General features: G+C 39.8%; 1 non-coding gene across 1 annotated transcript; it reads right to left on the reverse strand.

Moving 5' to 3' along the window:
• Positions 1 to 22,452: 22,452 nt before the first annotated feature.
• LOC142521277 (small nucleolar RNA R71) lies at positions 22,453 to 22,558 on the reverse strand. The gene has a single exon (XR_012814117.1). It is a non-coding gene; the product is annotated as a small nucleolar RNA R71 (small nucleolar RNA).
• Positions 22,559 to 27,330: the final 4,772 nt, after the last annotated feature.

Consider the following 27,330-nt stretch of genomic DNA (forward strand, 5'->3'; position numbering starts at 1 on the left):
AATTTGATAACATCAAGATGAAAGTTGATGAATCCATGCATGAATATGATGAAAGGATCAGTGGAATTATCAATGAGCTAAATGCACTTGGCAAAGTGTATTCCAACAAAGAAGTGGCACTGAAAGTCGTCAGAGGTCTTTCCAAAGAATGGGATGTTAAGACCATGGCAATGAGAGAGTCAAAGGACCTTAACAAGGTCGAACTCCATGACTTGTTTGCTGATCTAAAGGCTTACGAGTTTGAACTACAAACCAGATAAGGAGAACCTTCCACACCTGCTGCGACAACTGCTTTAACTGCTGTCAGACTGGAACCAACTGGTTCAGTTGACAAATCTGCTGATCAATTGAGCAATGATGCTATGTCATTGTTTGTCAAGAAATTTGGAAGGTTCATGAGGTGAAATCAAGGAAACTTCCAGAAGCAATATCAGAAGAACCAATCCAAAGAAGAATCCTATGTTTGCTACAACTGTGGCAAATTTGGTCATTTCATTGAAGACTGTCCTAAGCCAAAGAATGACAGTCGAGCATCAACTGATAAGGGGAAGAAGCCCTATGAGCACAAAAAAGAAGGAACAAGGATGACAAGAAATCATTCAAAAAGAAGCATGAAGTACTCTTGGCTGAAGAAAGGAAATCGAAGTGGGCTGAAACTGACAGTGATGAGTCAGAATCAGAAAGCACAATCAGTTCAAGTGATGATGAAGAAGAAGTCAAGTGCTTAATGACATATGATTGATAAGTGCATTTTGTGCACTTAAATTATTCTTATAATTCATATAGATTGTTAGTTTTCTTGGGCAGAATTATGCATTTTTGTTATTTTTGGTGTGGTTGCATGAATTCAGGGACGTCTACGACATGGGCGTGAAAATGAACTAAAATGGCACTTAGGAGAAGAAGTGTGAGCAAATCAAGCACTGAAGGCAGTAAGACCCGCGCATATGCGCCACTCATGGTGCGCATATGCGCGCGAGACATGAAGCGAGACCAGAGAACCTCGCGCTTATGCGCCGGACATGTGCGCGCATATGCGTGCGCGAAGGAATTTCGGATGAACAAAACAGAAGACTCCGCGCATGTGCACGGAGCAATGGCGCATGTGCGCGCACATAAGATCCATATAGAAAGAGGCGCGCATATGCGCCGTACTTGGTCGCGCATATGCGCGCGGCGCGATATTCAGAATTAAATAGTTTCGTCGTGGGAATAAGAGGGGGTTCTGAAAATTGTAAACACAGCTGACATATCATAGGGCGAAAAGAAAAAAGCGAGAGCCAACGACGGAGCGCGAAGAACGGAGTATAAAGACGCTAAATCCGGACACAGAGACGCACTTTCATCTCTCTTCAACACGTTTCTAATCTGGTTCTTTATTTTTACGTTTTAATGATTTCAAACAGGTTTTGTTGTGATCTAGATCTGAGCATGAACTAATTTTATTTTCTAGAGATTGACGGAGTCATGGTTGAACCTATGTTATTGACGTTTGAATTTTCATTGAATTAATTCATCGTATTTACGTGTGATTTCTTGTCTGTAATGCTTTTGGATTACTGGCCATAATTCGACTGATCTAATAATTGAGATCTAACACTCGAAAGAGGGGATTGAAATTAGGACAGGGGAAATCATATCGTCAGATGTTTATAACGTGCAAAAGACGTATAACTTTGGCGAATCCATAAGAGAACCTTGTTTGCATTTATTACGTGTTACATGATTTTGAATAGACATATTAAAATCGGCAATAGGTAATACAGTTCTATTTATCACTTGAAAAAGGGAATAGAAAATATTGTGAGTTATTGGTTAATAAATATGGTGCAAATTAATAATATGTTAGACGATTTTAATTTAGCATAGGGGAGACTCGACGAAATCATATCTCTAGATTGCTTTACTCACTGAATCTCGACTGTGTGCATAAGATTTACATAATTCGTTATTTTATCTGAATTGATTGTAAACCAAATCTTTGATTTTTCTAAATAAAGTTGAACTATGTCAATTATGGTACTTAATATTCAATTTTAAATAATTACTCTTTGTGAGATCGATATCTGTACTCATACCAGTACTAAAACTTGACACCATATACTTGCGGTAGTGAAAATACGCAACAAGTTTTTGGCGCCGTTGCCGGGGAGTAATGTATTTAATTGCATATTGATATCATTACTAAGTAGTATTGATTTTAGTTTAGACTTTATTTTATTTTATTTATTTTGTTAATCTATAATCTTTTTGTTTTGCAGTGCATGCGAAGATATCAAAATCCCGACTTGCTGTTTTGATCCGGAAATCGAAAGAACTGCCAGGAAATTAAGGAAAGCAAGGAGAGACAAAATTAAAGCAATGGATGAAAACAGAGATAATCAGAATGAGCTCCTGAGAGAGGTGCCAATCCAAGAACATTTTCGTCCAGTCATAAACGCTCATATTCTGGAATAGCTCGCGGAACCATTGCTGCTAATGACTTCGAGCTAAAGCCCGCACTCATCCACATGGTTCAACAGAACCAGTTTGGAGGAGCAGCCACTGTGGATCCCCATCTTCATATCAGAACTTTTCTGGAGATCACGGACACGGTAAAAATTAACGGTGTTTCTGACGAAATTATTCGATTGCGCCTGTTTCCGTTTTCTCTCAGGGATTAAGCTAGGAGTTGGCTCCAATCTCTACCTCTGGGAATTATTACTACATGGGCAGATTTGGTCACGAAGTTTCTATCAAAATATTTCCTCTAGCCAAGTCTGCTCAGCTGAAAACATATATCACCAACTTCAGGCAGAGAGAACTTGAGGTGTTATATGAGGCGTGGGAGCGATACAAAGAATTACTCAGGAAGTGTCCGAATCATGGATATGAAGATTGGGTGTAGATTGAGTTATTTTACAATGGTTTGGATGGACCAACTAGAGGGAATGTGGATGCAGCCGCCGGAGGTACTATTTTTTCTAAAACACCTTATGAGGCTTATGAATTGCTTGAACAGATGACCATTAACAGTTATCAGTGGCCGAGTGAGAGATCTGGATCAAAGAAACCTGCTGGAGTGTACGCTGTAGACCCGATCACATCACTTACTGCACAGGTTTCGGCATTGACCGCATAGATTTCAGCGATGAACAAGCAAGGCCAATCTACATCTGATGTAGCGCTGGTGACTGCTGACGAAGAGCCAGTTATGGAGGAAGCTCAGTACATCAATAAAAATCGTGGCTATGGAGGTTATCGAGGTAATCCTACCCCTAATACTTATCACCCAGGTTTGAGGAATCACGAGAATTGCTCTTATGCGAACAACAAGAATGTGTTGAATCCTCCACCGGGTTTCAATACACAGAAGGGGGAAGGAAAGCCATCTTTTGAAGATCTAGTTGGGACGTTTGTGACTGAGTCTGGGAAAAGAATGGCGGGAACTGAGTCTCGTCTTGATAACATGGAGACACACATGGGCAATATGGGTGCCACGATGAAATCCTTGGAAATACAGATTGGGCAACTAGCAAATTCTTTGAAAGATCAGAATAGAGGACAGTTCCCATGCAATACAGAGGTGAATCCTAGGGAGCAATGCAAAGCTGTCACATTGAGGAGTGACAAGGAAATTGGAATCGCAGAGCCTACTGAAGAGAATGCAGAGATTTGTGTTGAGGAAAATGATGGAAAGGGTGCAAGTATTGGTGAAGAGAAAGTGGAGGAACCTAAGAAAGTGATTGAGCAGCAACCTTTACCAAAGGTAATTCTTCCATATCCACAGAGGTTCAAGAAGAAAGGACTAGACGACCAGTTTGCGAAGTTCCTGGAAATCTTCAAGAAAATACACATTAACATCCCATTTGCCGATGCATTGGAACAAATGCCCAATTACGCTAAGTTCATCAAGGATGTGATGTCCAAGAACAGGAAACTTCAAGAATTTGAGACCGTGAATCTAACCGAAGAGTGTAGTGCCATACTCCAAAGAAAACTACCACGGAAACTCAAAGATCTAGGGAGTTTTACTATTCCTTATGTTATTGGTGGTTCTAGAGTAAATAGAGCTTTATGTGATTTAGATGCCAGTATTTTAATGCCTTTTTCTATTTACAGGACCTTGGAGCTTGGTGAGGTGAAGCCTAGAACTATTACTTTGCAGCTGGCAGACAGATCACTTACCTATCCACGAGGGATAGTAGAGGATGTGCTGGTAAGGGTAGACAAATTCATATTTCCTGCTGATTTCGTCATTTTAGATATGAAAGAAGACCAGGAAACCCCGCTTATCTTTGGAAGACCATTCTTGGCTACCGGAAAGGCCCTGATTGATGTGCACAAGGGCGAGTTCACACTGAGAGTAGGTGGAGATGAAGTGGTGTTCAACATCTACAACACCATCAGAGGACCAAATGAGGTAAGCACTTGTAATAACATTGATATCATTGATTCTTGTGTATCCCATGTTGGTGTAGGTAGGATGATGAAAAACTCTTTGGAAAGATGCTTCCTGGAGTCAATTTCTTCTGTGCATGAAGAAGACTGGGATGTGCGAGAGGAGCTACTTGCTCTCAATACGCTACCTAAAGAAAAGATTGATGCCCAACTTGAAGAGTTACTTGAAGATGCAAGTAAAGAGGTACCAAAAGCATCCCCCGCATTAAAGGATTTACCGAGTCACTTGTGCTATGAGTTTCTAGACGAGAGTTCGTCCTATCCGGTAATCATCTCTTCTGCTCTTACTATTGAAGAAAATGATAAGTTGTTGAGAGTATTGCGAGAGTTTAAATCTGCTTTGGGATGGACAATTTGTGATATCAAGGGGATTAGCCCTACTGTTTGTATGCATAAAATCTTGATGCAGGAGTCCTATTCCCCCTATGTTGATCATCAGAGAAGGCTTAATCCAGCCATGAAAGAGGTTGTGAGAGCTGAGGTATTAAAATTGTTAAATTCTGGTGTTATTTATGCTATATCTGACAGTTCTTGGGTTTCACCAGTACAAGTAGTGCCTAAAAAGGGGGGTATAACTGTGGTGAGAAATGAGAATAACGAATTGATATCAACTCGTCCAGTGACTGGTTGGCGAGTGTGTATAGATTATAGGAAATTGAATGATGCTACTAGGAAAGATCATTTCCCTCTTCCCTTTATTGACCAGATGCTTGATAGAGTAGGTGGTTATCATTATTATTGCTTTCTAGATGGTTATTCAGGTTACAATAAGATTTTCATAGCACCGGAGGATCAAGAGAAGACTACCTTCACTTGCCCCTACGGTACATTTGCTTTCTGGAGAATGCCATTTGGTCTTTGCAATGCACCTGCTACTTTTCAGAGGTGTATGATGGCCATATTTTCTGACATGGTCTAGGAAATAATGGAAGTTTTTTAGGATGATATATCTGTCTTTGGTTCATCATTTGATCATTGTTTGCAGAATCTAAGGCTTATTTTGCAGAGATGCCGGGAGAAGAATTTAGTGTTGAATTGGGAGAAATGTCACTTCATGGTGAAAGAAGGTATTGTGCTTGGGCACAAGATTTCAGCCAGAGGGATAGAAGTGGACAGGCCAAAGTTGTAGCAATTGAGAATCTCCCACCGCCGAAGAATGTGAAAGGGATCAAAAGTTTCTTGGGACATGACGGGTTCTATCGTTGTTATATTAAAGATTTCTCAAAAATTACTAGACCCTTAAGTAATTTGTTAGAAAAAGATTCTACATTTATTTTTGACGATGATTGTTTGCAGGCATTTAACAGGATCAAGACAGCACTGATTTCTGCCCCCATTATGATAGTGCCTGATTGGAAGGAGCCCTTTGAGCTCATGTGCGACGCTAGCGACTATGCTGTGGAGGGAGCATTGGGACAAAGGCGAGACAGGATGTTCAAGGCTATCTACTATGCAAGTCGTACACTTAATGCAGCCCAACAGAATTACACAACTACTGAGAAAGAGATGCTAGCAGTGGTGTTTGCATTCGATAAGTTCAGAACATATCTCATTGGCACCAAGGTAACTGTTTTCACTGACCATGCAGCTCTTCGTTACTTGTTTTCCAAAAAGGATGCAAAGCCCAGTTTGATACGATGCATACTCCTGCTTTCAAGAATTTGATTTGAAGTCAAAGACAAGAAAGGTTGTGAGAACCAGGTGGCAGATCACTTGTCACGCCTGGAGCTGGAAGAAATAACTGAAGGTGGAGTTATCAATGAGTCGTTCCCAGACGAACAACTCTTCAAGGTAAATGTTACACATCCTTGGTTTGCAGATATAGCTAATTTTCTTGTTGCAGGAGAATTACCGTCAGATTTAACTTATCACTAAAAGAAGAAATTTCCTCATGATTCCAAGTTTTATCTGTGAGACGATCCTTTCTTGTTCAAGAGATGCTCTGATCAGATAATTAGACAATGTGTAGCAGAGGAAGAAGTGGGCACGATTCTAGAGAAGTGTCATTCCTCACCCTATGGTGGACACATTGGAGCATCTAGAACAGCAGCTAAGGTATTACTGTCAGGTTTTATTGGCCTAATTTGTTTAAAGACAGTTATACTTTAGTAAAGTCGTGTGATAAATGCCAAAGAGTTGACAATATTTCTAGACGCCATGAATTACCACTAACAAATATTTTGGAGGTGGAACTTTTTGATGTCTGTGGTATTGACTTTATGGGTCCATTCCCATCTTCTTTTGGTCAATTTTATATTTTACTCGCTGTTGACTATGTCTCTAAATGGGTGGAAGCAATTGCCACTAGTACTAATGATGCCCGAGTTGTTGTTAACTGCGTCCACAGGAACATCTTTACAAGATTTGGAACCCCTAGAGCCGTAATCAGTGATGAAGGTACATATTTTTGTAACAAAATTTTTAACTCACTGTTGGCTATGTATGATGTGAAGCACAGGGTGACACTAGCATACCACCCGCAAGCTAATGGACAAGCAGAAATATCCAACCGGGAGATCAACCAGATATTAGAAAAAACAGTGAAGACGAATCGGAAGGATTGGGCAATTGAACTGGATGATGCGTTATGGGCGTACAGGACTGCATACAAGACACCTATCGAGATGTCACCTTATAGGTTGATCTTTGGGAAAGCTTGCCATCTACCTTTGGAACTGGAGCAAAAGGCCTTCTGGGCTGTGAAAAAACTGAATTTTTATATGGGGGCAGTTGGTGAGCAACGACTGTTGCAATTGAATGAGATGGAGGAATTCAGGAATGATGCATACGAGGATGCAAAGACATACAAATAAAAACCAAGAGATGGCACAACAAGAAGATTCTTCGACGAGATTTCGAACCACGGCAACAGGTGTTATTATTCAATTCTCGACTGAGGTTGTTTCCCGGTAAGTTAAAATCACAATGGCCTGGACCATTCACAGTGGAAACAGTGTATCCACATGGTGCAATTGAGTTGACGTGCAACAATGGTCAGACATTTAAAGTAAATGGTCAGAGGGTCAAGCATTACTTTGGAAGTGAAGTGCGACACATGGACAACATCCCACTTGGAGAACCAAAGTAGACAGGAGAAATTCAGGCTGATGATGTTAAACCAAGCGCTGTGTGGGAGGCAACCCACATTTATTTATTTTTCGCATTCGTTGTTTTTTTATTATTTTATTTCAATTCCTTAGTTTATTAAATTTTGATTTTCTCTATTCAAGTATTAATTTGAATTGTTTTATTTTGGCAGGTATTAAAAAAAAATAATTCGAAAAGCTTATGGACAGTGTGCGCCGCGCATATGCGCGATTTATTTTCGCGCACATGCGCGACACAGGCAGAAGGCTCCGCGCACATGCGCCACTCAAGGCACGCACATGCGCAACACAGGCAGAAGGCACCGCGCATATGCGCCACTCAGAGCGCGCATATGCGCGATCTGACAAGTCAATTACACTCGGAAGGCGAGATATGCGCCACTTATGGACGCGCATATGCGCGAAAGACCACATGAGGGACAGAAACCTTCGCGTATATGCGCGGGATTCAGACGCGCATATGCGCGCGACCTGTTATTAAAAAAAGGGCGAACCCTTCATCAGATTTAAAAGAAACGCCGCCCCTCTAAGAAAAAAAAACCGTCGCCCCTCTCAGAAAAACGCCGCTTCCTATCACGAAACGCCGCCGCCGCCGCACTTCACCGCTAGCTGAACACCGAAGCTTTAACCCCACTCCGATTTACCATCACCTTTTGGTACGAGTTAGGGCTTTATCTAAATTTGTTCAATCCTACGTCATATTTAGAAGTGGTGTTCGATCTACTTGGGGAGTGTTTGATATCGTCAATTTGTTACTTCTCGTTGTTCTAAAGTAGTTTGTGACTGGGTTTGCACGTTATATTCCTAAACGGATTAGTTGGTGGGTGAGATTATATCTGCTATACACATTGGGGTGCGATTATCGGATTTTGGCTTTTCAGTTGTTGAATTAAGTGTGTGGGTGTAGTCTTGCATTATTAATTAATATGGCGCTGAAAAAGAAATCAAAGAAGGGTGCTTCTTCTCCCGCAAGTTTTGATTCGCAACGATTTTGGAATGAGGAAGCCCAGCAAATTTATGAGAGCTCTATGACTCGGTCCATGATCCCGGAGAGGGGATTTAATTTATCGATAGCACGTGGTGTGATTGTGAATGAACTGGAACGAAGAAATGGGTTGAATTTGCTCATCCTCCTCTAGATGTTGTGATCTCAGTTGTGCGGGAGTTCTATGCTAATCTGCGGATACGCCATGACGAGTCGAAAGTGTTGGTGAGAGGTAAATCGGTATCGTCTGACTCTCAAATGATAAACATGATCTATCAGATGCCAAACCTCGACCAAGACGAGTAAAGTGAATTTCTAGAAGATGGGGTTAATTATTCAGAGGTCATTCAGACCGTATGTCAGGCAGGTGTTGTATGGAAAATGAGCTTGAGTGGTCAAATTTCTCTAAAAAACTCCAATATAGGCCCCAATGCAAGTGCGTGGACATCGTTCGTATTGGCCCGGATTCTCCCATCCTCGCACTACCATGATGTAACCAAAGACAAAGTTGCACTTGTCTTTGCTATTTTGATGGGCAAATCTGTTGACTTGGGGAAAATAATTTATGGATCGATTATGAGAGCAGGCACAGGGTTAGCCACGGTCGTCCTTCCATGCCCTCATATTGTTACCGATCTATGCAGACAGGCCGGCGTGTCATGGTTGCCTGATGAGCAAGTGCTTAAGCCGAAGGCCCCCCATTGTTGCCTTCTTTGGAGCTGCCTCTTATATTCCCCACGAGTATCCAGATGAAGAGGAGCTCCCACAATCACAGCTTCCACCACCACCACCACCTGAGGCAGCCAGACAGCGTAGGGGAGACCGATTTCGTAGACTTGAGACAAAGATGGAGGACCAAAGGAGGTTACTGGTTGAGCAGCACTAGGTACTGGATTCGCTTCAGTACCGCAACGACTATTTCATGGGATACATGATGGACTTCACTTCCGTGCTTGCTCAGCAGTTCCCACCTATAGGTCCAGAGGATCTAATGTTTCCCCAGCCACCTGCATGGCCACCTCAGTATCTTGGAGTCCCTTACCATCCCCCACCCCAGAACATGGACGAGGATGACAACGATGGTGACGGCGAGCACTGACGCTCGTCGTGGGAGGTATGCTTGTTCCGTTCTTTCATGTTTATACATTGAGGACAATGCATACTTTAAGTTTGGGGGGGTGATTTAATTTTGATGTTTATTTTTTTAAAAAAAAGGAAAAAAAAGAAAAGAAAAAATTTAAATTTAGTCTTTATGTCCATTTTTAGTCTTTAAATTGTTTGTTTTTTTTTAGAGTTGTGGAATTAAGGTAATAACTAAACGATGATGAGAGTTGACCCGAAACACATGTTGTTCCAATATTACGAATCTAAATGCATGCTATCTTTACTTAACCATTCACACTAATTCATGATTGCTATGATTGTTGATACAACCGATGTCAAGAGAGTGTTCATGTGATTTGTGATTTGGAATGTATGAATGGACTCCAAAACCTGCATGTTGATTGCTTGTTGCTGAGTTACATGTTCACTAACACAAAAATGATTCAGGCAGTCTTTGAATTATGTTGGTCCTGTTTTTCCTTGAATAATTTGTCAATTGTTAGCCTTTTGAGCCTAAATGAGAATGAGATGTGTGATTTGTTCTGTTTGAATACCCAAAAACATGATATATCTGTGTTTGTTGATTGGTAAATTGAAAGTAGTCTAGAACTTGGTTTGGCACTCTTCGAGGCGAGATATGGGTATTGTGCAATTTAGGGACGATTTAGGCAATTTTTGTAACGTTTGAGCCTTTCAAGCCTACCCATAACATCATATTATACCCTAGTGTCCCATGTTTGAGCTTAATGAAAATCGAATGGAGTGTGCCAAGGCACACAAAAGCCCCCATTCGTATCAATTCTAAATCCCTACGTCAACTACCAACTTTTGAGCATATACACTTGTACCTACCGAAAACTGAGAGAAAACTAACATGTGTGTCACTACAAAAGTTCTTCTCCCTTGTGCGCGTATTAGAATATCATTGAAAAAGAGGAAAAATATGAAAAGAAAGAAATGAATTTCTATGAAAAAAAAAGAAAGATGTTGTTGAGAAAAAGGAGAAGGAAAAAGTTGAAAGAAGAATAAAAGAATATGACGTATTGATGTGAAAAAGAGGACAAAATAGTGAATATGTTGTGGCAAAGCAAGTGGATGTTAAACAAGAGGAAGAAGGAGAAGCGTGTTGAAAAATAAATTAGTTTGTTTCTCTCACTTTTGATTCCCCATCTTCATTTGTAGCCATTAACCACAGCCTAACGTTATAAGCTTAAATGACCTATTACCCGAGTCACACGTACCCAATATACTAGTGGAGAAGAGTTGCCAAAGTTAAGCCTATGGACACTTGAGAAATGCCGTCGATAGACATAGAATTTGATTTTGTACATGTGCGCATCTCATGATATTGGACTTTGTTTGGTCAATTATTGTTTTCAGATTGCCATTTTGTTTAGCCAAATGTTACCCTATAAGTCTTGTTGATTTGTGAAGGTAAATGTGTGCCTCAATGGTTTTGCTAATTACATGTGTGTCGAGGAGTCCAGAATTTTATGAGATAAAAAGTTATGAACTTATCTTGGCAGTTGGATTGGATAGACAAGAATAGAAAAACACACACACATGTGAACTGTGAGTAATGTGGCATGTGTTTGATTCAATATGATGGGGATTCTAATCTCTGAGGCTAGTGGTTATCCTTTTATTCCACAATTCTTGTTCGTTCAGTTACTTTCTTTAGGATGTGTCGAGTCTAGTTTAGTTAATGTTTTATCTTATTTTGCTCGAGACTAGCAAAACTTAAGTTTGGGGAGATTTGATAAGTGCATTTTGTGCACTTAAATTATCCTTATAATTCATATAGATTGTTAGTTTTCTTGGGCAAAATTATGCGTTTTTGTTATTTTTGGTGTGGTTGCATGAATTTAGGTACGGCTACGACATGGGCGTGAAAATGAACTAAAATGGCGCTTAGGAGAAGAAGTGTGAGCAAATCAAGCACTGAGGGCAGTAAGACCCGCGCATATGCGCCACTCAAGACGCGCATATGCGCGCGAGACATGAGGCGAGACCAGAGAACCTCGCGCATATGCACCGGACATGTGCGCGCATATGCGTGCGCGAAGGAATTTCGGATGAACAAAACAGAAGACTCCGCGCATGTGCACGGAGCAATGGCGCGCATGTGCGCGCAAGAAAAAAGATCCATATAGAAAGAGGCGCGCATATGCGCCGTACTTGGTCGCGCATATGCGCGCGACGCGATATTCAGAATTAAATAGGTTTCGTCGTGGGCATAAGATGGGGTTCTGAAAATTGTAACACAGCCGACATATCATAGGGCGAAAAGAAAAAAGCGAGGGCCAACGACGGAGCGCGAAGAACGGAGTATAAAGACGCTGAATCCGGACACGGAGACGTACTTTCATCTCTCTTCAACACGTTTCTAATTCGGTTTTTTATTTTTATGTTTTAATGATTTCAAACAAGTTTTGTTTTGATCTAGATTTGAGCATGAAGTAATTTTATTTTCTAGAGATTGACGTAGTCATGGTTGAACCTAAGCTATTGACGTTTGAATTTTCATTGAATTAATTCATCGTATTTATGTGTGATTTCTTGTCTGTAATGCTTTTGGATTACTGGCCATAATTCGACTGATCTAATAATTGAGATCTAACACTCGAAAGAGGGGATTGAAATTAGGACAGGGGAAATCACATCTTCAAATGTTTATAACGTGCAAAAGACGTATAACTTTGGCGAATCCATAAGAGAACCTTGTTTGCATTTATTACGTGTTACATGATTTTGAATAGACATATTAAAATCGGTAATAGGTAATACAGTTCTATTTATCACTTGAAAAAGGGAATAGAAAATATTGTGAGTTCTTGGTTAATAAATATGGTACAAATTAATAATATGTTAGACGATTTTAATTTAGCATAGGGGAGACTCGACGAAATCATATCTCTAGATTGCTTTACTCACTGAATCTCAACTGTGTGAATAAGATTTACATAATTCGTTATTTTATCTGAATTGATTGTAAACCAACTCTTTGATTTTTCTAAATAAAGTTGAACTATGTCAATTATGGTATTTAATATACAATTTTAAATAATTACTCTTCGTGGGATCGATATCTGTACTCATATCAGTACTAAAACTTGACACCGTATACTTGCGGTAGTGAAAATACGCATCAATGATGCTGAACTGCAGTCAGCAAATGAACAGATAACAGGTACAAGCATAGAATCAACTTGGTATCTAGAAAGTGGTTGTTCGCGGACATATGACATGAGATGCAAATTTGCTATCTCAACTAATCAAATATACTGTACCAAATATCAGTTTTGGAGACAACTCCAAGGGTAAAACCGTGGGCAAGGATAAGCTTATCCATGGTAAATTTACAATTAAAGATGTTTTGCTAGTGGAGAATTTGAAGTATAACTTGATAAGCATTAGTCAGTTATGCGACAATAATTTCTTAGTTCATTTTGACAGACACACGTGTTCTGTTAGAGACTCAACTGATGAGGTCATCCTAACTTGAAATCGTTGTGGTAATACTTACAAAGTCAGTTGGATTGAACAACCTTATGCACCAGTTTTTTTTATTGCTTCAAAATCTTCTAAAAACTGGTTGTGGCATAAGAGATTAAACTTTAAATCTATTGCCTATCTAAGTAACCACGGTCTTGTAACTGGTTTGCCTAAAATAGAGTTTTCAAAAGACAAAATTTGTTTAGCATGTCAATTTGATTTAAAAAGTAAGATCTTCATTCAAAAACCGAGGTTGTAAATCATCTTCCCGATGCTTAGAACTGTTACACATGGATCGTTTTGGTCCAATACCAGTCATGAGTTTAGGGGGAATGAAATACACCCTAGTAGTTGTGGATGACTTTTCAAGATTTACTTGGGTAATTTTTCTCAAATCAAAAGACCAAACTGCTGCACAACTGATTAAGCTCTTCAAAAGACTGTTAAAAGATAAATCAGTTAGAATTGATCAAATAAGGTCTAACAGAGGGACTGAATTCATCAAACAAAATCTTTCAACTTCTCTAGAAAATACTGGAATCAAACATGAGCTCTCAGCAGCTAGAACACCTCAACAAAATGGTGTAGCTGAGAGAAGAAATCGGACCCTGAAAGAAGCTGCTAGAACAATGCTTGTTGATTCTGGTATTTCGCAAAGGTTTTGGGCTGAAACAGTAAACACTGCGTGTTATACTCAGAACAGATCAATGATTAATAGGAATCATGTGAAAACACCATATGAGATCTAGCATGGAAGAAAAAGTATGGTTTCCTATTTAAAGATATATGGCTGCAGATGTTTTATTCTTGATAATGGTAAAAATAATTTAAAAGCCTTTGATGCTAAATCTGCAGAAGGGATATTTCTTGGATATTCTTCAGTTAGTAAAGCATATAGAGTTTTTAATAAAAATTCTTTAAATGTTGAAGAATCTATCCATGTTGTTTTTGATGAAACTGTACTAATTGATAAGCCAACAGATCCAGTTGAGCTAGTTGATCGATTTACAGAGATCAGTTTGGAGGATGAAAATGAAGAAGATAATCATATCAATAGAAATATCCTCCAGACACCTGAACCAGAAATTTTAGATCAAACAGTTGAACAGGAACCTGCTCTTGATGATCAGTTGGTGGAGCAAACATATGATATTCAGTTACCAACTTAAGCAGCTCCAACTGAAACTGATTACATTCAGTTGCCAATAGAAGCAGTTGCTGATATGAAAGCAAAACATAATGAGCTCAGATGGAAGAAATCACATCCACCAGAGTTGGTGATAGGTAATCCATCTGACCTGGTAAGAACAAGAAATCAAATGCTTAAATTTTTTATTAATTCTGCTTTTGTATCACAACTGGAACCAAAGAAAACTGATGAAGCTCATGCTGATCCTAACTGGATAAATGCAATGCAAGAAGAGCTAAATCAGTTTACCCATAATAATGTCTGGGACTAAGTTCTAAGACCAACTTGCAAAACAATTATAGGTACAAAATGAGTATTCAGAAATAAACTGAACGAAGATGGTTCAGTTGCACGCAACAAAGCAAGATTGGTAGCACAAGGATATAGGCAGGAAGAAGGAATTGACTATGATGAAATGTATGCACCAGTTGCATGACTGGAAGCAATCAGAATGTTCCTTGCCTATGCATCATTCAAGAACTTCAAGGTCTATCAAATGAATGTAAAAATTGCATTTTTGAATGGTCTGTTGCAAGAAGAAGTGTATGTTGAATAACCTCCATGTTTTATCACTCTTATCCTGATCATGTCTATCATTTAAACAAAGCTTTATTTGGTCTTAAACAAGCTCAAAGAGCTTGGTATGAGACACTTTCAAAATTCTTAACTGATCATGATTTTAATGTTGGATCAGTTGACAAGACCTTGTTCAAATTTTCTAGGAATGATCATATTTTACTTGTGCAAATTTATGTTGATGATATCATATTTGAGTCAACTAACCCTAAACTATGTGAGAAATTTTCTAAGTTAATGCAGGACAAATTTGAGATGAGTATGATGGGTGAACTGACATTTTCCTCGGTCTGCAAGTGAAACAACTTGAAACTGATATCTTTATCAGTCAAACTAAATACACAAAGGAATTGCTCAAGAAATTTGAAATGAAAACATGTTCAGCTGCAAGCATTCCCATGAGTTCATCAGTTAAATTGGACAATGATCAAGGGAGAATATCAGTTGAGACGTCACTCTACAGAGGTTTAATAGGTTCATTACTGTACCTAACCGCTAGTCGTCCAGATATTGTGTTTGATGTTTGCATGTGTGCTAGATTTCAAGCAAATCCTAAGCAATCGCATTTTACAGTTGCCAAAAGAATTTTAAAATATTTAAAGGCACTCAAAATGTGGGATTATGGTACGCTAAAGACTCTTCTTTCAATTTAGTTGGATATTCAGATTATGCAGGATGTAAGCTAGATCGTAAAAGCACCAGTGGATCATGTCAGTTTCTAGGAGACAGACTGATCTCTTGGTTCAGCAAGAAGCAAACATCGATAGCCACTTCCAAAACTGAAGCAGAATACATTGCTGCTGGAAGCTGCTGTGCCCAACTGCTCTTGATTCAGCAACAACTGAAATATTATGGAGTTGATGCTAAAGAATCTCCCATATTTTGTGACAATACGAGTACGATTGCAATAACTTATAATCCAATTCTTCACTCAAGGACCAAGAACATTGATTTCAGACATCACTTCATCAGAGATCATGCTCTGAAGAAAGCTATCAGACTGGAATATGTGTTAACTCAACAACAAGCTGTTGATATCTTCACCAAACCATTGGGTGAGACTAAGTTTTCTCACTTTCGCAATATACTTGGTTTAATCGATTTATCTTAATCAATTTTATTGTTGTTTTGTCAGTTGTTGTTCATTCAGTTTATCATTTATTATTTAAATGATTATCAACTGATTTCAATTAGTTATTCATCAGTTTATATGTTCAGTTCTTTAATTGTTTGTCAACTGACGTCAGTTAATCATTTATAAGGTATGATATTCAGTTTGTTCACTGTCTGTCAACTGACGTCAGTTATTAATTAATCAGTTATTGAATTCAATTAGTTAATTATTTTTCAACTAATGTAAATGAAGCTTTTACAGAGAGTAAAAAGACAACAATAATGCAAAACAGGATTTTATTAAGCATGAAATCGAATCCATACAATATTATTCAGTTGTCTCCCTACAGCCTCTTGCCAATCAGTTAACCAATTTACAAGTTCTTGGTTATGCAGTTCTCTGACAAATTAAAAATTAGAGACCTTCTGAAGCTGATGTCATTCTTTCCACAGCATCACATGTCACAGAACTATATCAATGACAAGTTGTAGACGTGTCGGACATTAAAACGCCTGAAATACTTTCTTGCTACAGCTCTTTGTTGAGTAGTGGGAACTGAGCCGTGTCTCCGAATGGATTGAAGTTTGTGGACTTTAATCCAAGAAGACATCACCTTCAACCAGACAAACTCTTCGATGTCTTTCTTCACATCTTCCAGTTCTCGTGCTCTTTGTGTCAAAAAATGATGATTGCTGCTGCAGGCATCTGAAATGATCGAACCAGATTCACTAGACCAACCAGACACGCTCGACATATTAAACAGTTGTTATCTAACATTGTTTTTATTTTTACTTATAGACAGGCCTCATTTAATATTGAAGAAGATGAAAAGACTAAAGTCAACTGAACCGTCTTTTGACTCATAATGTCGATTTGAAAAGTTAACTGAGAAAACAATAGTCAGTTGGTCCTCAACTAAACTGACTGAGTTCTCAACTGGTCATTCAGTTGCTGACCTCACTAATCTTCTCCTTTATGTTAACTGATAAATCGAATAATATTCTATATTAAATGAAGTGATTGTTTTTCAAAGCATTAAATGTTGTCTTTCAATGAATAGTATTTTGAAACGTAGACCCATGTAATCCATTAATACTTTACACACATTTTTACCACATGTTCATACGTTTTTAATTCAAATTTTCCTGGACTAACACATGTCCAATAATTTGAACAGTCACATACATATGTACTATACCCCGTTTCATTTCAGTTTTTCTTTACGCGCACATTCAAGCACTCAAAGCAAATTCTCTACACAAGCATATTTTTTCGCAGATTTCAAGAACTCTATGCCACCGGCTATGTCACTCAAGAAGGCAGTATAGCATCTACTGTGAATGGTTAGTTGCTGATCATCGAGGATGAGTTCTTCTGCAATCTTTTCCCGATGGTCGGAAAATCAAGGTTTCTGATCCAAAGAAGGAACTGAAGCCAGAGGTACAATTGCTAACTGATATTGTAGTCAAGGGAGTTTTGGCAAAGGCTGGATCCTTTGCTGCACTGACTTTGGAGAAGTTTCAGGTCATGACTGCTATCATGGCTGGCCGGAAGATGAACTGGAGAAACATCATATTCAACATCCTGAGAAACATGTTCCAAACTTCCAAGCAGTCAAAAGGTTTTGTAGTGCAGCTCAGCCATATGCTGAAATTTAAATAGGTGGTAACTGATGATTCTGAGAAATCATCAAAACTAAATATCTTCAATGCCAAATATGTTCAGCCTCCCAAGCAAAAATTGGACATAACTTTTGAAAAGTTTATTCAAGTGAAAAAGGAGATTGGGATGGAAGGAGCTCCCAAATCAGTTAAGAAAGCAAGGAAGGAGACTCAAAAGAAGACAATCAAGCGCAAACTGATTGTCAGTGAAACTGATTCTGAGAAGACTCCATCTCTCAAAGTCGTGAAGAAGCCACAAACATTGAATTTCAAGCTTGCTGCTGCAGTTGAGATCATTCCAACTGAAAGATTGTTGCAGTCAGGAGCCCAACAGCCTATCAAGGCTATTCCACTGAAAGCTGTTCCAACTGGACCCTCAACTGAGGATCAGTTGCCTCTATCTACAATTCTACCGAAGAAGAAGTTCACCGAATCTGGTGACAAGAAAAAACTTGATGGAGTTAAGGCTTCATTGATCACTATCACTGGCTATACTTCTCTACCTCTTGCCAGACCTAAGGGAATAGTGATCAGAGAGAAAATTGATGCAACTACAACTGGGTTGAGCATTCTTCATGTCCTAACTGACTCTAAGGGCAAAGGGAAGATGCAAGAAGAACCTAGACCAACTAATGCGATTCAAACGCACATTGATCTCATATGGCTAGAGATCAATGAATTTGCTGCAAACAAACTCAAGAACTACAATGAGTGGGTAAAGTTCAGAACTGAATTCATTCCCAAAAAACTTTAGTCGAAGTCTAAACTGAAGAAGTTTATTGAACTAGAGACTGCTGTTCTGAGAGTAGTCAAGGCTTCCACAATTGTTCAGGCTCTGGAACGCAAGAGTTATCTTTTTTATCAGCTGAGAGCCAAGAAGCTTCAAAAGATAGTTCCGGAATTGCGGCAGAATTTTGATCCTACAAGTCCAACTGCATTCAATGACACAACAGTGCATAATCAACTGGACTCGGATCTTCTCTGTTTGCAGATGCAAATCAAAAACTGGGATGGATCAAGAATTGATCATTCCAGCGGCTTCACAAGATTTATCAAGTGCAGAAGAGCCATCTGATCAGTCAGCTCAAGAGAACCCAAAGACTCAGCTGCTGAAGTTACTCCAAAGGCAACTGAACCTTCCACAACAGTTGCTCAAACATCTTCATCTTCAGCACCTCAATCATCGACTGCTGAATTATCTCTGGCCAATCTCGATGAGATCATCAAATCAGTAACCTCCCATATTCAGTTGGACGATTCAAGATCAGTCGAAGATGTGGTTGTGACTGACTAACCAGTTGTTCAAGCTGTCAATTTTGAAGAACCGGCCAAGGAGCCTATTTTTGAACTATTTGAAGAACCAGTTCAGTCACAAGCTGTGATTGAACAAGCAGTTTTGGAACAAACTGAACAGGCCGTTTCTCAACCAACTGCAGAGGCTCAGCTGCACTCAGTCTCAACTGAAGAAGTACCAGCTGTAGAGCTAGTTCTCCAATCAACTGAAGAGCCAGTTGTTGAACCAACTAAAGAAACAGTTGTTGAACCAACCGAAGAACCTACTTCTACTTCTGTCTTTCCAACTGTCTCATCTCCTCTCCAGGTCCCTACAACTGAAGATATTTCAGGAATAGCTGTGCATATAACAGAAACAACTGACGGTACGATGATTGTATTTGATCAACAAGAAAGGGAACAGATTCCAGAAACTTCCGGAGCCATGTCTCCTAAAACTTCAGACACTGATGCCCTATTTGAAGAACTTCAAACCGTTCAGTCGAACCTACTCAGTATGATGAATGTTATTTCTGCAATACAGTCAAATCAGCTCGCACACACTTTGAAGCTCAACTAGAATTATGAGTTTACATCGGACAGACTGCATCTACTCAATCAAAGTGTGACTTCTCTATACCTCCAGATGGAAGAAATAAAGAAATATAGGCTGTCGACTGAATCTCACTTCCAAACTCAAGCTTTAGTCGGCAGACGCTTTGACTTTCTGGAGAGTACTGTCAATAAAAGAATTGATATGTTGCAGAACATCGTGATGAATGTCATATCAGATATTGCAGCAGATGTTCGAGTTAACAAAGAAAGTGGATGTGCTTGACAAAAAGGGGGAAATTATTAGAGAGACAGAAGAAGAAAAAGGGAAGAAAAAGATATGAAGATCAACTGACTGACTTCAGTTAATGATTGAAGATCTAAAGATTCTTTATTCTTTATTCTTTGTACGAATCTGTACTTAAATTAGTTCCTGATTCTTTATTCTTTGTACAAATCTGTACATTAAAGAATTATTTTATCTACACTGCAATCGAAGATTATTTTAATTTCAGCTGATCAATTCAAATTTTACAAGTTTTTTCAAGCACCAAAAAGGAGGAAATTGTTGGAAACTTAATTTCGGTGGTTTGACAAACTAAGAGATTAAATCTATTGAACTAACTGATCAAGAACTGACAATTGCTTAACTGAAGATTAATGCGCAGGTTATTAAAGGCAAATGAAACCAGCCTAACTGAATCTAAAAAGTCAACTGACCGATCAGTTTGAAATTGATTAGTTGAGATATTCAGTTTTGTGGTTACCGGCGTCTACATATCTGCTGATCATTCAGCTCAACACATCATCAGTTGAAAAAGACATTCAACCGACAACATTACAAAGCATTCTCTCAAGCTTGCTGTTACCCTGCTGAATTTATTACTCTCTGATATAGGTGGAGTTTACTTGTTTTTCATGTCATGTTTTGTCGCATAGTGTTGCATTTATCGTTTAGATTGCATGCATTTTGTCATATTTTAGAATATATTATGTTTTATTATTAATCATGTGTCTCGGTGTGAAAGTGCAGGAGATTCATGCAAAAATGAAGAAAAAAAAAGAATTATTTTCGAAGGACTTCCGCCCGGGCACAAATTCACATCCGCCCGGGCGCCTGAGAGCTGGGGTAAAATCAATTTTTGCGAAATTTATCAGCCCAAGCGGACACTTTTGTCCGCCCGGGCGCGACAAAGAAGAAGAAAAAAATGAAATCTGCGCAAGCCATCTGCCCGGGCAGAAACTTATGTCCGCCCGAGCGCGCTCGTAATTTTGGAAAAAAATTGTGGACGATTCTTTTCCTTAGTTCGGGATATGAGCAATATGGTAAGGAGGAGTGGACATTTTTTGATTCATTCAGACTTCATTGGAGCAGCCGCGCAAGCTTTGGAGAGGAGTTTTGAGCTTGGATTGAAGATTCGAAGCTTTCCGGGCATTGTTCTTCACAATTACCGTCAAATCTAGTATTTCTAATTTAGTTTCTATCTTTTAACCATTGTTTTGCTGATTTCAAGCATGAATTCTAGTAGCTAAACATTATTATTTGTTGGGATTTAAGGGGATCCTACCCCAAACTTTGATCTAATTAATTTATATTTCGATTGTTGCTTTATTCTTGATTATACTACTATTTTATCGTGTTGTTAAAGCGTAGCTAACTTTGACAACGTTTTTATATTGCGAGTGAGTTCGAGAGAATAACTTGTGATAGGAAGTGAGTAGTATAATACGTGGATCTACAATTTACATAGACATATGAAATTGGATACGCGCCGATAGTCATAGTCCTAAGGGTCGAAAACTAGGGGATTTCATAGATCGAAATACGATTCACTCTTGATAAATAATTAAAGACATTTAATTATTTCAATGAGTAGAATTAGTTTGGCATAGCTCGAGAGAGTGTGTTCAATTGAATAGGAAATTATATCGGAAGCATACACTCATTATCAAACAAATTAATTAATTAACGAGGGGTAGGTTAACCGATATTCCCAACAAATTCATTTTTCATTGAATTTTACTCAACCATTTTAGATATTAATTCTCATTCTTTACTTATTGAATCATTTTATTTGCATATTTATTTGAGAATAGTAGCAATAAAACAATCATTCAAATTTTCGTTGCTAAAGATTTAATAACTGAAAATAATAATTGTCAAATACAGTCTTCAGTGGAACGATACTCGTACTCACATACATTATACTATTACTTGACATCGTGCACTTGCGATTAATTTTTGAGCATACAAAATCAGATTTTTATTGACGATTCCACAGTGCAAGTTTTGCTCGATCAAGTTTTTGGCGCCGTTGCCGGAGACTGTTAATTCACAATTTTATTTTTAGTTACTTTCTTTAGCATTGTTTCATTTTTATTAAATTAACACTGCATATTCTGTTACAGATATCTCGTCCAGTGCATGCCAAAGTCACTTGACGTAGAGCTTGAGCAATTCGACCCTGAAATTGAAAGAACTTTCCGCAGGAGAAGACAGCAGCAGAGACTGAAAGAACTGATGGAGAGGCATGAGAACGATCGTGAGGAGGAACAGCGTGAAGATAGACATGTTGAGATGCCACGCCGCATACCAATGCTAGAGTATGACCAGCCTTCTTTGGATGGTGCACGCCCTAGCATTGTGAGGCCTATTGTGCGGGCAAATCACTTTGAAATCAAGCCAGCTATAATTCAGATGATTCAGAACACAGTCCAATTTGGAGGATCTGCAGCAGATGACCCAAACACGCACATCGCAGATTTTCTTGAAATCTGCGATACTTTTAAATTTAATGGAGTTTCTGATGATGCTGTTAGGCTGCGTTTATTTCCTTTCTATTTATGTGATAAAGCTAAAACATGGTTTAACTGTTTGCCTATAGGTTCGATCACTACATGGGAGGACATGGCGAAAGCATTTCTCATTAAATATTTTCCTCCATCAAAGACCATGAAGCTGCGGGCAGACATTACAACATTTGCTCAATTCGATCAGGAGTCTTTGTATGAAGCATGGGAACGCTTCAAGGATCTACTACGAAGATGCCCTCATCACGAACTGCCACTTGGGTTAGTCGTTCAAACATTTTATTATGGTCTGCTTACTCCTAACCGTACTATGATAGATGCTGCTACTTGTGGAAACATCTTGAGAAAAACTGCGGAAGAATGATATGAGTTGTTGGAGGAGATGGCTGCTAGCAGTTATCATCCTCAATCTGACAGGAACAACCAGCGGAGAAGTGCAGGAGTTCATCAGGTAACTGATTTTTCTGCCATTACTGCACAACTTGATGTGTTGAACAGGAAACTGGACGGCTTGAACATGGGTGGCACAGCTATGCGTCTTCAAGAGATTCTGTGAGAAATATGGAGGTGAACACTATGTGAAAGACTGTGAAGATGGCAACCCCTTCTATGTGCAAAATGAGGCACCGGTGAATCAAGTGGGAGTCCAAAATCGCCCAAGGAATGACCCTTATTCGAACACATACAATCCTGGGTGGAGGCAACATCCAAACTTCTCATGGGGTGGTCAAAACATCCAGAATCGACCACAAGGAGGACAATCATATGGGAAACAACCGATGTATAGATCTGATCCTCCTAGAGAAGAGAAGTCCAACCTGGAGCAAATGATGTCTAAGTTTATTTCGTCCACTGAAACTAGACTTCAAAACTAAGATGCAAAAGGGCTCGAGAATCAAATTGGACAGTTGGCCAAGATGATAGCAAGTAGAGAGCCGGGAACCTTGCCAAGTAACACAGAGACAAATCCAAAAGAGCAAGTGAAGGCCATCGAGTTGAAGAGTGGGAAAGTTTTAGAGTCAAGAGAAAAAGAGATAACTCAAAAACTGGATGAGCATTCTGAAACCTCCAAAGGTAAGTCTTCTAACTCTACACCAGCACCCACTGCACAACCTAAAATTGTTATTCCTTCACCTCTTCCTGCAGCACTGAAAAAAGCAAAATTAGATGCACAATTCGGTAAGTTTCTTGAGGTATTCAAAAAATTGCATATCAATATTCCTTTTGCCGATGCTTTGATGCAAATGCCTAGTTATGCTAAATTTTTGAAAGATATATTGGCAAATAAGAGGAAGTTGGAGGATCAAATGACGATAAAATTGACTGAGAATTGCTTTGCATTGGTACAAAACCAGATCCCACCAAAGCTAAAGGATCCAGGGAGTTTTTATATCCCTTGCATGATTGGTGATGTTATTTTTTCTAAAGCTTTATGTGATCTTGGTGCGAGCATTAATCTTATGTCTTTATCTGTATTCAGGAAACTTGGATTGGGCGAGCCTAAACCGACACAGATGTCCTTGCAACTAGCTGACGGATCTGTGAAACTTTCACGAGGAGTCAAAGAAGATGTGTTGGAGAAAGTGGGAAAGTTTACATTTCCTACAGATTTTGTGGTGCTTGACATGGAAGAGGATAGGGAGATGCCTTTGATTTTAGGGAGACCGTTCCTTGCAACTGGCAAGGCCGTGATTGAAGTGCAAGAAGGGAAGTTGAGATTGAGAATGGGGAAGGAAGAAATCACTTTTAATGTTTTTTCGCTCTTAAGCACCCACTGCACACTAATGATTTTTTTATGGTTGATTCATCGGATTCACTTATGTGTCCATTTGTGCAGAATGCTATGAAGGACCCATTGGAAGCCAAGCTCACTACGGGATTGAAGGAAGATGAACTTGATGAAGAAAAATCTGCAATAGTGGCGGACTGTAACGCCAACCATCAATGGAAGCCAGAAGGGATGAAATTGGAGGACATGGGGGATCGAAGAGATTGGACCCCTCAGAAGTCAAGCATTGAGGAACCGCCAACACATGAGCTAAAACCACGGCCTCCACACCTGAAGTACGTGTACTTAGAGCGTACAAAGCTAGCACCTGACAAGCGCATCACGTCGAGAAAATTTAAAGAAGGCGAAGCGGTGCTCATGCACAACTCCAAGTTGCGCTTATTTCCTGGCAAGCGCAAGTCAAGATGGACGGGCCCTTACAAGATCACCAAAGTATTCCCCTCGGGAGTATTAACTTTGCGAGATGGGAAAAATGAGCCGTTCACAGTCCATGCTCAACGACTGAAGCATTATTTGGGTGGTGCAGTGGAGCCACAACTTGGAATCACCCGGTTCCAAGACAATCCGAACTGAAACTGACCGACAGTTCAGCTCTCGACTATAAATTGAGAACAACATCTCGTTCCCTTTTCTTGCATTTAATTCGATTTTTAGTTTGTGCTTTTATTATTTTATTTAAAAAATAGAAAAAAAAGAGGGAAAGCCGTGAAGCTTCCGCCCGGGCGCGTTCTTTTTCAACCAAATTTTTAAAAAAATGCCGTGAAGCCTCCTCCCGGGCGGACATTTACATCTGCCCGGGCGCGTCCCTTTTCAAAATTTATTTTAAAAATTCGAGATTTATCCGCCCGGGCGGAAACTTATGCTCGCCCAAGCGGATCCCGCAGATTTAAAAATCTGCAGCTTTCCTTTCTTCTCACCATTCGAACCCTACTCCTCCCCCTTTGAATTTTCGCCCCTCCCCTCTCAATCTCACTCAATTCACTCCTTTTGTGCAAAATTTCAGGTACAATCTTGTCTCTCCACATTTCCCAAGCGTCAAGATGCGATTTTTCCCGTCAAGAACTGATTTTTTCAGGTCATCTCTGACACTTCCGGCCACCTGCTGCTCTCCTCCGACCGCCGCCACCGATTTCTGGCGAATCATTCTCCGGCGACACGCTTACTACTCCGGGTTGCTTGTGCTCTTCCCAAATAATCCACAATGGCACCTAAAAAAGCTCGGGTAAGTCACGGTGCGTCTTCTTCGTCGTCTCATATTTCCCAAGTATTTGTGAATCCTGCGGCTAGGGAACGATATGAGCATGCGAAAATACATCGCGCTCCGATTCGGGAGCGAGGTCTCCAGCTTGAGCAGAATATTCGTATTATTAGACAAACTGCGAGTAGAGGATGGGGTAAATTTTTTTCGCAACCGCAAGCCGCAGTGGCACCAGTGGTGCGAGAATTTTACGCCAATGCGGCTGAGCGGAGTGACAGCAAGGCGTTTGTGAGAGGAAAATTGGTGGATTTTAGTTCAACAGAAATTAATAGGGTGCTTGAGACAACGGCGGTGGACGATTCGTTGTATACGGCATGGGCGGCAGAACCCGATTTAGAGTTGATGATGCGCCGCATCTGCTATCCGGGATCTCCGTGGAAGACACCTGGATCGCACACCTGCTTCGCTGAAAAATATCTGCTAGTCCCGGCTGCAATGTGGTATGCTTTTCTGACCACACGATTGATGCTAGTCGGGCACACGAGTGACGTCCAGAGGGAAAGGGCATTGTTGATATATGCACTGATCACACATATGCCGCTCAACGCGCGAAAAATCATTCATTCACAGATCCAGCTGAGCATCCATAATCCAAATGTGGCGTTATTCTTTCCCCATATTATCACCGAACTATGTGCAAGCGCTGGGGTGGTTTTTCAGGACGAAGATGAGTGGCTGCCACCGACCAAGGCCCTCGATGACGCTAGCTAGCTACAGAAGACCGCAGTACTGGTGGAAGGCGTTCCCTCAGTTTGGCCCTGTCTGGGACAGCTTGACTTTTGATCCACTGCCAGAGCAGCCTCCACCACCGGCCCCGCGACCTAGACGTCGCCTTCTGCATGAGAGGATGGATGAATTCGCTGCATTTGCTGATCATCAGCTCCAGTGGCAGGCTGTGAGTCAGACGTATCAGACTGCCACTGATGCCATGCTGCGTCTATCCCTGAGTCACAGTGGCATCGACCCATCCCTTCTCCCACCACCCATGCTAGCTTTCCACCCGCCGTTCCATTTTCATTATGCCGATGCGCCAGAGCCAGATGCTGGCATCGTCCCCCGGAGGTGCACGAGGAGGAGGATCAGTGAGAGGGGAGTCACTTCTATCCCTTCTTTTCTTCATCGCATTTCGTTTCGTTCAGTTTATTTAGTTTCGTTTATTTCTATTTCTTTTGCATGCTTAAGTCATATTGCATCTGTTTTGTTATGCACTATCTGTCTCTGTTCTATCGTCTGTTGCATTGGGGACAATGCTCGGCTTTAGTATTGGGGGGTGGATGGGTGTTGTGTCGTCTCTGTCATGTTGGTGCTTTGTTCGTATTGTTCGTTGGCATGTCGTTTTAGTTGTTTTGCATATGTTTGTGTGTCAGCCGACAGTGTTTAGAGTAGTACATTGTTAACCAAGGATAATTAGGAAGTGATGAGACATGCCTTGTCTGTCGTGTATTCTCACATCTTTAGCACATACTATGGTAAAGACATAAAGTTTTATTTAAAACATTGAACTCTCTTTGCACAAATGTTAGAACTAGAAGCATGCATGATAAGATGGTGAAAATTTAAAAACTTAAGTGGGGAACGAAGACGTTTGAAGGTGTAAATTGATCTTGACGACATTCTCTTGAATCGAGGTATCTATCAGCATCGAAAGAAAAAAAAAGAAGAAAAAGAAAAAGATGAAGATGTAAGGTGTGGGGGAGCTGAATAAAGGAATGAAATCATATTCCTGGCTAAAATTGGAGATGTAAGGTGTTGAGGAGCCGAATAAAGGAATGAAATCCTATTCCTGGCTAAAAATGCAAAACACATGGATTTGAATCTGAAATGAAAAGTTCTAATATAGTCCTTTCATTACTCTATTCTTATTTAGAAAAAAAAAATAGTTGCTGATGGATACTGAGTGCAGAGGAATAAAGAAGAGTGATATTTACACTAACAGGCTGATTTAAATCTCTGACAATGGTTGAGAATCGATCCATC

The sequence above is a fragment of the Primulina tabacum genome, chromosome 1 (assembly GCF_025594145.1).
Source record: "Primulina tabacum isolate GXHZ01 chromosome 1, ASM2559414v2, whole genome shotgun sequence".
Lineage (NCBI taxonomy): Eukaryota > Viridiplantae > Streptophyta > Magnoliopsida > Lamiales > Gesneriaceae > Primulina > Primulina tabacum.